Source organism: Pinus tabuliformis, chromosome 5_1, assembly GCF_031772625.1.
Source record: "Pinus tabuliformis cultivar Carrire ecotype Pingquan chromosome 5_1, CPIR1, whole genome shotgun sequence".
In the NCBI taxonomy this organism is placed as follows: Eukaryota; Viridiplantae; Streptophyta; class Pinopsida; order Pinales; family Pinaceae; genus Pinus; species Pinus tabuliformis.
In genome coordinates, this window is record NC_142305.1 from 890038419 (window position 1) to 890046851 (window position 8433).

Below are 8433 nucleotides of genomic sequence, written 5' to 3' on the forward strand. Positions count from 1 at the left end.
CAATGAATGTTACATAGTAGAGATGCCCTCCAAGTGATTTGTCAGACATGGGCCCACACACATTGGAATGAATGAGGTATAATATCTCTTTAGACCTAGTTTCACGAAGTCCAATAACCCTAACATTATCAATACTAGAGTCTTTTTCCCAAAACAAGACTTTTCCATCAACAAAAACAGTTATTTCCCTTATATCTTCTAAACAATAAAAAGCAAATTCTTTTTCAAACCTGGAACATATAGAATGCAACTTTGATCCATTATCCAACTTCAACTATGTTGATCCCAAGCCTCTAATAACATAGTCATCAGTAAGAGAACCTGTAAGAGAAGCCAAGAATTCTTGACTCTTGACCTTGTTGAACAAGTAAGAGATAACCTTCTTGATCTAGCGTCTAGCAACGTTGAAACCCATTCTTATGTAGTTCATCATAGAGGGAGAATCCATGCCAACAAAGTGATCTTCGACTCTTCCTAACCTTAGCTCTAATACCATGTTGGAAAATCAAAGTAATTATATTAGGGTTTGATTCTCATTTCTTGATAATTACTTGTGAGTGTGTTGGCTTCTTTTACTTCTTTATTATCTTATCTTTCATCGAGCAATTACCATATTATGTGTGTATGAAGATCACAAAACAAGAGACACAAGATATAGGCACATGTCAGGGCAAAACCCCCCACAAGGGGAAAACCCAGTCAAGATAGTTTTTCCTTTCAATATTATTCTTTGAGACTCTTCACCCTAGACCAAGACCAAACTTTCCCTCCACACCAAGTCAGCCTCCCAGATCTTTGACCCCTTCCAGCAACTTCGACTAGGCAGTAGCTTCTGGCAACAATGAAACTTAGGAGACTTCGATCTCCCAATCCAAACCATGAAATAGAGAGAGAGAGAGCCATCAAAATTTCGATTTTTCCTTTCTCCTTAGACTTCCCCAAACTCACGTTCATTTTGGATTCCTGGCAATAAACTTCGCACTCTTTCCCAGCGACAAGAGGACTTCGCACTTTTTCCCAACTACAAGAGATTTCGAACTTGTGTGTGAGAATGATGCTCCAAATGAATTCGATGAGCTTCCTTTTATAGGCTTCATGTGGGGTCGAATAGGGTCCTTAGGCCGACTTGATCTTCTTCTAGGCCGACATGGTGTGGAGGTTACATAAATCATATTTGACTCAATACTTAACATTTGTACATGATTCAAAAGCCCAAGAAGGGTCTATTTAAAAGTACAATGACTCTATTGACTCAGAATAAATCCTAGAAGTCCTCAGTGCGGACTTTGACCTAAAACATGGTGACCCAAGCATGAAACCCATGCTTTAATAAGTCACAATAATAATAATAATAATTATTTTCTTTATTCTTTTGACAAGTACATTACATGATGACTCAAGTACATTAATGAAGACCGAACATAGTTACATTTTCCAACAGGGACTTAATCTTAAGGGACTATCAAGAGTTGGCCTAGATGGATGACAACATAGTTTCAAGTTGGAAAGTTGTTTGTTCAAGTATAGTTGGCTTAGAGGAGGCAATGTTATAGCATTATTTGGGTTGGGTGATGATGGTGTAGCATTGTCCATAGTGAAATGAGCACTTCGACATTACACTCTAAGGTGCTTGCCTTGGGTTTGGGTTCGGTTAGGACATGTCGGTTAGGCGTAGTCCAATTGATACAACTAGTTGATGGTCAAGTCCAACTAGCAAGGCCATCTTGATGTTGCATGGAAACTAGGATTCTTGAGTGGTATGGAACACTCACGTGGAATGAAAAATCTAACCCTGCAACAAATGGTATCAAAGCCATGTTTGAATGTGGAAACTGCAAAAGTGTCTCTTGAACTCCAACATCGCTTTCATTAGAGAAGCAAATGGGACCACGTTGATAAAGACATCAACAATTCAAATGCAGGAGAATGTAAGGGCGCTAGTTGAGGAGTCATTAGCAATGGCATGATGAAAGGCATGATGGGAAAACTTGGTAGGGTGTACAACGAGTCTATACACTATGGTAGCCTTGGTGACAAGCTTGTGGATGGCTGCCACGAGATAGTTAGGACAAGGTACTAGCATGTAGGCTAGCAAGGCCAAGGATGCTTGGCCACGTAGCAAAGATGGTCGATGAGGTGCTACATAGCAGGCTTTGGCAGAGGATGATGAGATTTGGCAAAGTGATTGATTGTGTGTTATTTGTGGAAAGGAAATAACATTTGATGAGTATATTGAAGGTAACTGAATGTCTGGTTAAGCAAGGACACTATCTTCAAGGATTACTAAGTGTTGGCCTAGATGAATGACATCATAGTCTCACATTAGGCAATTGGTTGTTCAAGTATAGCTGGTTGGAAGGAGGCAATGGAACAACATTTTCTATGCTTGGATGGTGATGGTGTAGCATCGCATACGGTCAAACCAACACTTCAACATCTTGCACACTATAGGGTGGTTGACTTGGTTTGATCAAGACATGTCAATCACATGTACGTGATACAAAGGGTTGATGGACATGCCCAACTAGCAAAGTCAGGTTACTACTATATGGTTATTAGACTTCTTGAGTGGTATGGGATACTTAAGTGGAATGAAAAGTTTAACCCTGTGATAGTTATATTCAAAACCCATTCAAAAAAGTTGTGCACTATTTTCAAATTCACTTTTTGAGAATATTGTTAACCTGTGAGGTTTGCCAAGTATATCAAAAGATTCAAGTTAGAAAAAGAGAACTGCCCTCTAACTTGTCCAAAACACTGATTTATAACAGAAAGCATTTGGGCTTGCCTAGTTGGTGAAAATGGGTGTTTTTATTGCCCCCACCAGTGTTAGATTCCTTCTTGTTCTTATTGCCCCCACCGGCATTGGATTTCTCCAAGTGACATGTCCACCCCACCTGGGCTGGTGCAACTCCACAAGAGGGTCATTCATTACAGAATGGGGCAGGTGCAAGTTTAGGATGACTTTGAGGAATAGATAACCCAAGTGGTGGCAACTTAGGCAAAAGGGTATTTGCATAGTTTGTGAGACCTATCTACCGCATTGTAATATCTCAGATTGAATAGATGCTGCTTGCAGTTGTTCACTGAAAGCATTTCAAACTAAGTAGTCAAATTGCACATAGGGGTCCCTTGTCCCGTGAACAAGGGGTCTAATCATTTGCTGGCTTTAGTTACATTAGTATTATTATAATGAAAAACTACTTGTGGACAACAGCCACATCAAAGAAGAGACACAACCAGCACTTGCAGGTGTTCTTGAAAGCATTTCCAAAAAAAAAATGAGGGCAACAGCGACATCGAAGAAGAAACAAAGGAAGCACTTATAACTTCTGGGTAACAATGAGATCAAAGAAGAGGTGTAACCTGACACTCAAGAATCTCCCGATAATACCGCACGAGAAACGGGCAATTTTTGGCATATTTGCATGCAGGCGTTTGGGAAGCTCGGGAACTAATAAAAGATCTATAACAATGATTACATGATCAAGGTTCCAAAAGCTAAACCATAACAAAATCCAGCATAGCCCTAATCCTGATGGTTTAATAAATAAATAGTTCATTTTTGTTACTTTCTTATCTGGGCATTACCAGTAATCCCCACAGGAGCAAAACCCATCTTTGAAATGATGGAAACGATTGGAATCTCTTACTACTATTTCTCTCGCTACAATCCTAGAGATAAACTTCGTTACAGCATGGCAATCGACACATACACGAAGGTTTTTGATGATTCGGATAGATGAGCCGCTGGGAGTGCTAATAATCCCAAATGCAATGGCCAGTTTTTCACTGTGGTAATGCAGAATTTGTTCCTTCTGTTCAGTGTCCACATTGTGCATAACCAGGTTTGTGTCAGGCACATACCCCATTTCTTTCATCTGTCCATCTAGTTTCTCCAATTCTGCATAGATTTCATTTGTTTGAGAATGTAATCTGTCTCCTATATAGAACGTGTGAACCTTGTCATTAACCTCAATCCAGCTGCATCCCGGTTCCTTCGCTACTTTTCTTTCTTTCATCAGTTTTCTAACCTTTGCAGCATGTTCCCACCTGCCTGTTGCAGCATAAATGTTTGACAGCGTCACATAAGTTCCGGCATCCTCTGGCTCTAACTCAAGGAGATGTTTTGCCGCATATTCTCCTATTGTAGCATCGATATAGACTCTGCAAGCACCGAGCAGTGCACCCCAGACAACAGCATTAGGCTTTATTGGCATTTTACTGATAAAATCACGTGCCTCCTCCAAAAGCCCAGCCCGGCCAAACAGATCAACCATACAGGCATAGTGATCCATTGCCGGGTTGATGAAATAATCGTGACTCATGGAATCAAAGTATTTCTTGCCTTCCTCCACTAGACCGGCATGACTGCATGCAGACAAAATGCCAACAAACGTGACGGGATTCGGCGCCATGGCATTCAAGATCATGAGTTCAAACAATTCAATGGCATGAGATGCATACCCATGCTTGCCATATCCAGCAATCATCGCGGTCCACGAGATCACATCTCTTTGAGACATTTTATCAAACACTTGGCGTGCATCCTGCATGCTGCCACATTTTGTATACAAGTCAATAAGAGCGTTCTGTGAAATAACATCTGAATTATTACTACTTTTAACTATAAGGACATGGATTTGCTTGCCTTGCTGTAGGGCCAGCAAAACGGCACACGACATGAGCACAGTGGCAAAGATAAACTGATCAGGCTTCACACCAACCTGCAACATTCTCTTAAATAGCTCTAGTGCCTTCTCACCATGACCATGCTGCGCATATCCTGAAGTCAATGCTGTCCATGTGACGACATCGTTTCCAGACTTTATATCAAAAAGCTTTTGCGCTATATCCATACACCCGCATTTCGCATACAAATCTACAAGGGCGTTCCCCAACACACCATCCGATTCAAGCCCTGTCTTCACAATGCTAGCATGGAACTGCTTACCTTGTTCAAGAGCCGATGTAGCTGAACATGCCTTGAGAACACAAGCAAGAGTGAACTGATTAGGTGTGACGTCTGATATCTGCATTTGGGAGAAGCATACTATAGCGTTTTCCCCCTGACCCACATGAGCATACCCTGCAATAATCGCAGTCCAGGAAACCACGTCCCTTCGAAGCATTTTGTCGAACACTTTGCAGGCATTCTCCATACTAGCACATTTGGCATACATATCAACAAGTGCATTCTCCAGAACTATTTCTGAATTAATCCCCATTCTAATAATCTGGGCATGGACTTCCTTACCCTTTTCAAGGACGGCTATACCAGTACATGCACCAAGAGTGCTCACGAATGTGACTCTATTGGGTTCGATTCCTGAGCACTGGCGCATTTGGCAGTAGAGATGGAGGGCTTCCTCGCAACATCCATGTTGTACATATCCACCAATCATGGCACTCCACGAGACGACGTCTCGTTCAGGCATTTTTTCAAACACTTGGCGAGCTTCCAGCAATCTGCCACATTTGGCATAGAAAATTACAAGCTTGTTCAACAGAAAGAGGTCTGACTCTGCATCAGTGCCAGTTTTGATCATGTGAAGATGAACACGATTTCCTTGGGCAATACCTTTTGTGTTAGTGCACCACTGTAATAGACAAGCCAAGGCGCGTTGGTCCATAATCTGTATATGTTGCATAGCCTCTTCGAGTCTTCCATTCTCACACAAACCCTTCACACGTTGAGCAATGGACGGAGAGGCAGAGTCGAACTGTTGTAAATGACCAATAGTGGAGAGGACGGCCTCTGCCAATTTTATAAAAGAGGCCTTTGTAATTTGCTGGTGATGGTACACATATGCAAGTTTCCTCCACATTTTCCAATTATCCATAGACAAATCCGAAGGCAGCCAGCCATGAATAATAATAGTTTCTGAAGCTCATTCGTTTGTAGAGGCTCCCATAACCATTGGTGCATCGTCTGTGATTGATGCAGAAAGAGATACAGAGCTTCAAATCCATTCACTACTATCTCCGATTTTCTACCTTGACATCCAGTTTTAGTTTGGAATCACAACACACAAAAAAACTCATTATTATTGAATATTGAATTTGTAATAACTTAAAATTAATATAAATTTAGTGTTATAATTAATTGATTTAAAATTTCATAATTAATTTTTTTTATTAATTATTTAATTTCCCATAAAAATGTTTCAGAAGAAGGAGATGTTTATAATAATGTTACATTTTAAAATAATAAAATAATATTTACGTTAACAAATTAAAAATAGCAATAACCAAAAAAAAAGTTGGATAAATATATTCACAAAGAGTTGTTATTGCGAATTGTTATTTGTGATCCAGATACAACAAAATTGGTTGAAATTCGTCTTATCTATACTTTCTTTAGTTTCGAAGGGGAATTTTATGAACAAACTTGTGGTATTGCCATGAGTTCCTCCCTTTCTCCTGTATTGGCTAATCTATTCATGGAAGACTTTGAATCTAGGCTTTGGCCTCTGCTTCTTTCAAACCAAAGCGCTGGAAAAGATTTGTGGATGACACTAGTGTGATTTGGCCTCATGGAAGGGAGAAGTTGGATCTATTTCTCCAACATCTTAACAATCAGTCTAGCTCCATAAAGTTTACTATGGAATGCAAAGTCAATGGTTGTCTTATGTTCTTCGATGTTCTTATTTTTAGGAAGGATGATGGTTCTTTCACCCCCCCAGGTTTTTTGGAAGATAACTCATATAGAGTAGTATCTTCATGCTAAGTCCCATCACTTCTCTACTCAAAGGTTGGGTGTTCTCAACACTTAATAGCCCTAGTGAGAATTCCATGTGATAAAAGTAATAAAGGGAAAATAATAACCACGGTTGATGTGACACTTATTCCAAGCTGAATGTTGGGCAAGACATCCTAGTGTGGATGTTCGTTTCGGTTAATATGGCTAAAGAAATTGGCAAAGGCAATGGCTAAGGCTTTGGAAAGGCAAAATGGCATTTTTGACACATTTATTTATAAAAATAATGGAAATTAGGAGAAAATGGAGGTGAAAGGTCACAGGTTGCATGCGAGAAGGAAAATGAAGGAAAATAATGGAAAATGAAGAAATTAGAGGCCTCATTAATAAAAAGGCTTCTAAGGATCAGTTCACAGACTTTTGTCAATTCAGTTTTGGAGCTCTCTCTCTATTCTTTATCTCTCATACTCTTGGACACTTAGAGTTTCTTGGAGCACTCTTGGAGGAGTGTGGCATACTTGGAGTTTTGGAGCAAGAAGGCAAATTAAGAGTAGGAAAGTGCAAGAGGACATCAAGATCAACAACTACAACGGATTTGGCTTGGAATTACCGAGTTGCATGTATGTTTTCCTCACTAGTTTTATCATGCATGGCATATGCATGTTGATTATTGGTCATGATCTGTCACTGGCATGGAGGATTGCCTAGATTGACAGTGGATTTGCCTAGCCTTGCCATTTCCTAGATAGCTATGGAGATTGTGGGTTTATTTCCTTGTTTTGTTTTGGTTGGCTCTCATGTTTCCTTTAGCTTGGGTTGAGTTATTAGTTCTTGGAAGCCCTGGTTAGACAAATGCTCTGGAAGCCCTGTAATAGCTAGGATTGAGTTACTAGTCCTGGAAGCCTTGGTTGGACAAACACTCTGGAATCCCTTGGTGGGTTGAGTTCCTAATCCTGGAAGTCCGGCGACAGCTATGGGTTGAGTTATTAGTCATGGAAGCCTTGGTTGGAACAAACACTCTGGAGCCTTGGAAGGCTTGGGTAGAGCCCAATTTGATGATGGTTTTGTGATGTTTGAAGGTGAGGTGGAATCATTGTTTGATGGGTTGAAGTGGTTAGCTTTTGGAAGCCCTGGATGGTTTTGGATTGATGTGTTCTATGAGATCCCACATTCATGCTCGGAATATGGCTAAAGAGATATTTGGCTCAGCCATTCTATGGTCAGGTGGAACATGTAGTCCCATCCTGGGTTTGGATTTTTCATCATCAATATGAGGTTATTTCTCCTTGTATTTCTATTAATATTATACTAGTTTATATGTGGATCATATTGTTGTGATTTCCTTGGTATTTATGTTGCTATTATGTTGGTTATGCATATGTTTTATGACAATGGATATGTATGGCTCTCATCATGTTTTTAATTGTAAATGAATGAACAATGTATCTATGACCTAATAGATGATAATGTAGCAAATGATATAAGGGAACAATGCTTCATAGCGATTTTCAGATAAGTATGAGACCCCTATGATTAAATTTGTTGTTTACACCTGTAGATTACATATTTATGATATGTTTGACGAAATTCTTGTCATGGCTAGTAGGGGTCCGGTTAAGGGCTTGTTCAAGTATTTACATTTGCATCATTGTTTCCCTGTTATCTTTCTATTATGAAGGTGCCATTCAATTTTGGGTCGTGACCTGGGCTCTAGGCCTGAAAAAGTGGCTCAA

General features: G+C 40.0%; 1 pseudogene across 2 annotated transcripts; it reads right to left on the reverse strand.

Moving 5' to 3' along the window:
• Nucleotides 1-3524: 3524 nt before the first annotated feature.
• Nucleotides 3525-6023, reverse strand: LOC149167667 (pentatricopeptide repeat-containing protein At3g12770 pseudogene; annotated as a pseudogene). Of its 2 annotated transcripts, XR_016260956.1 has the most exons (2): nt 5582-5722; nt 3525-5469 (listed from the first exon to the last, which is right to left on the reverse strand). The product of XR_016260956.1 is annotated as a pentatricopeptide repeat-containing protein At3g12770 pseudogene, transcript variant X2 (transcript). The 2 variants fall into 2 exon arrangements; XR_016260955.1 differs by having other exon boundaries at nt 3525-6023.
• Nucleotides 6024-8433: the final 2410 nt, after the last annotated feature.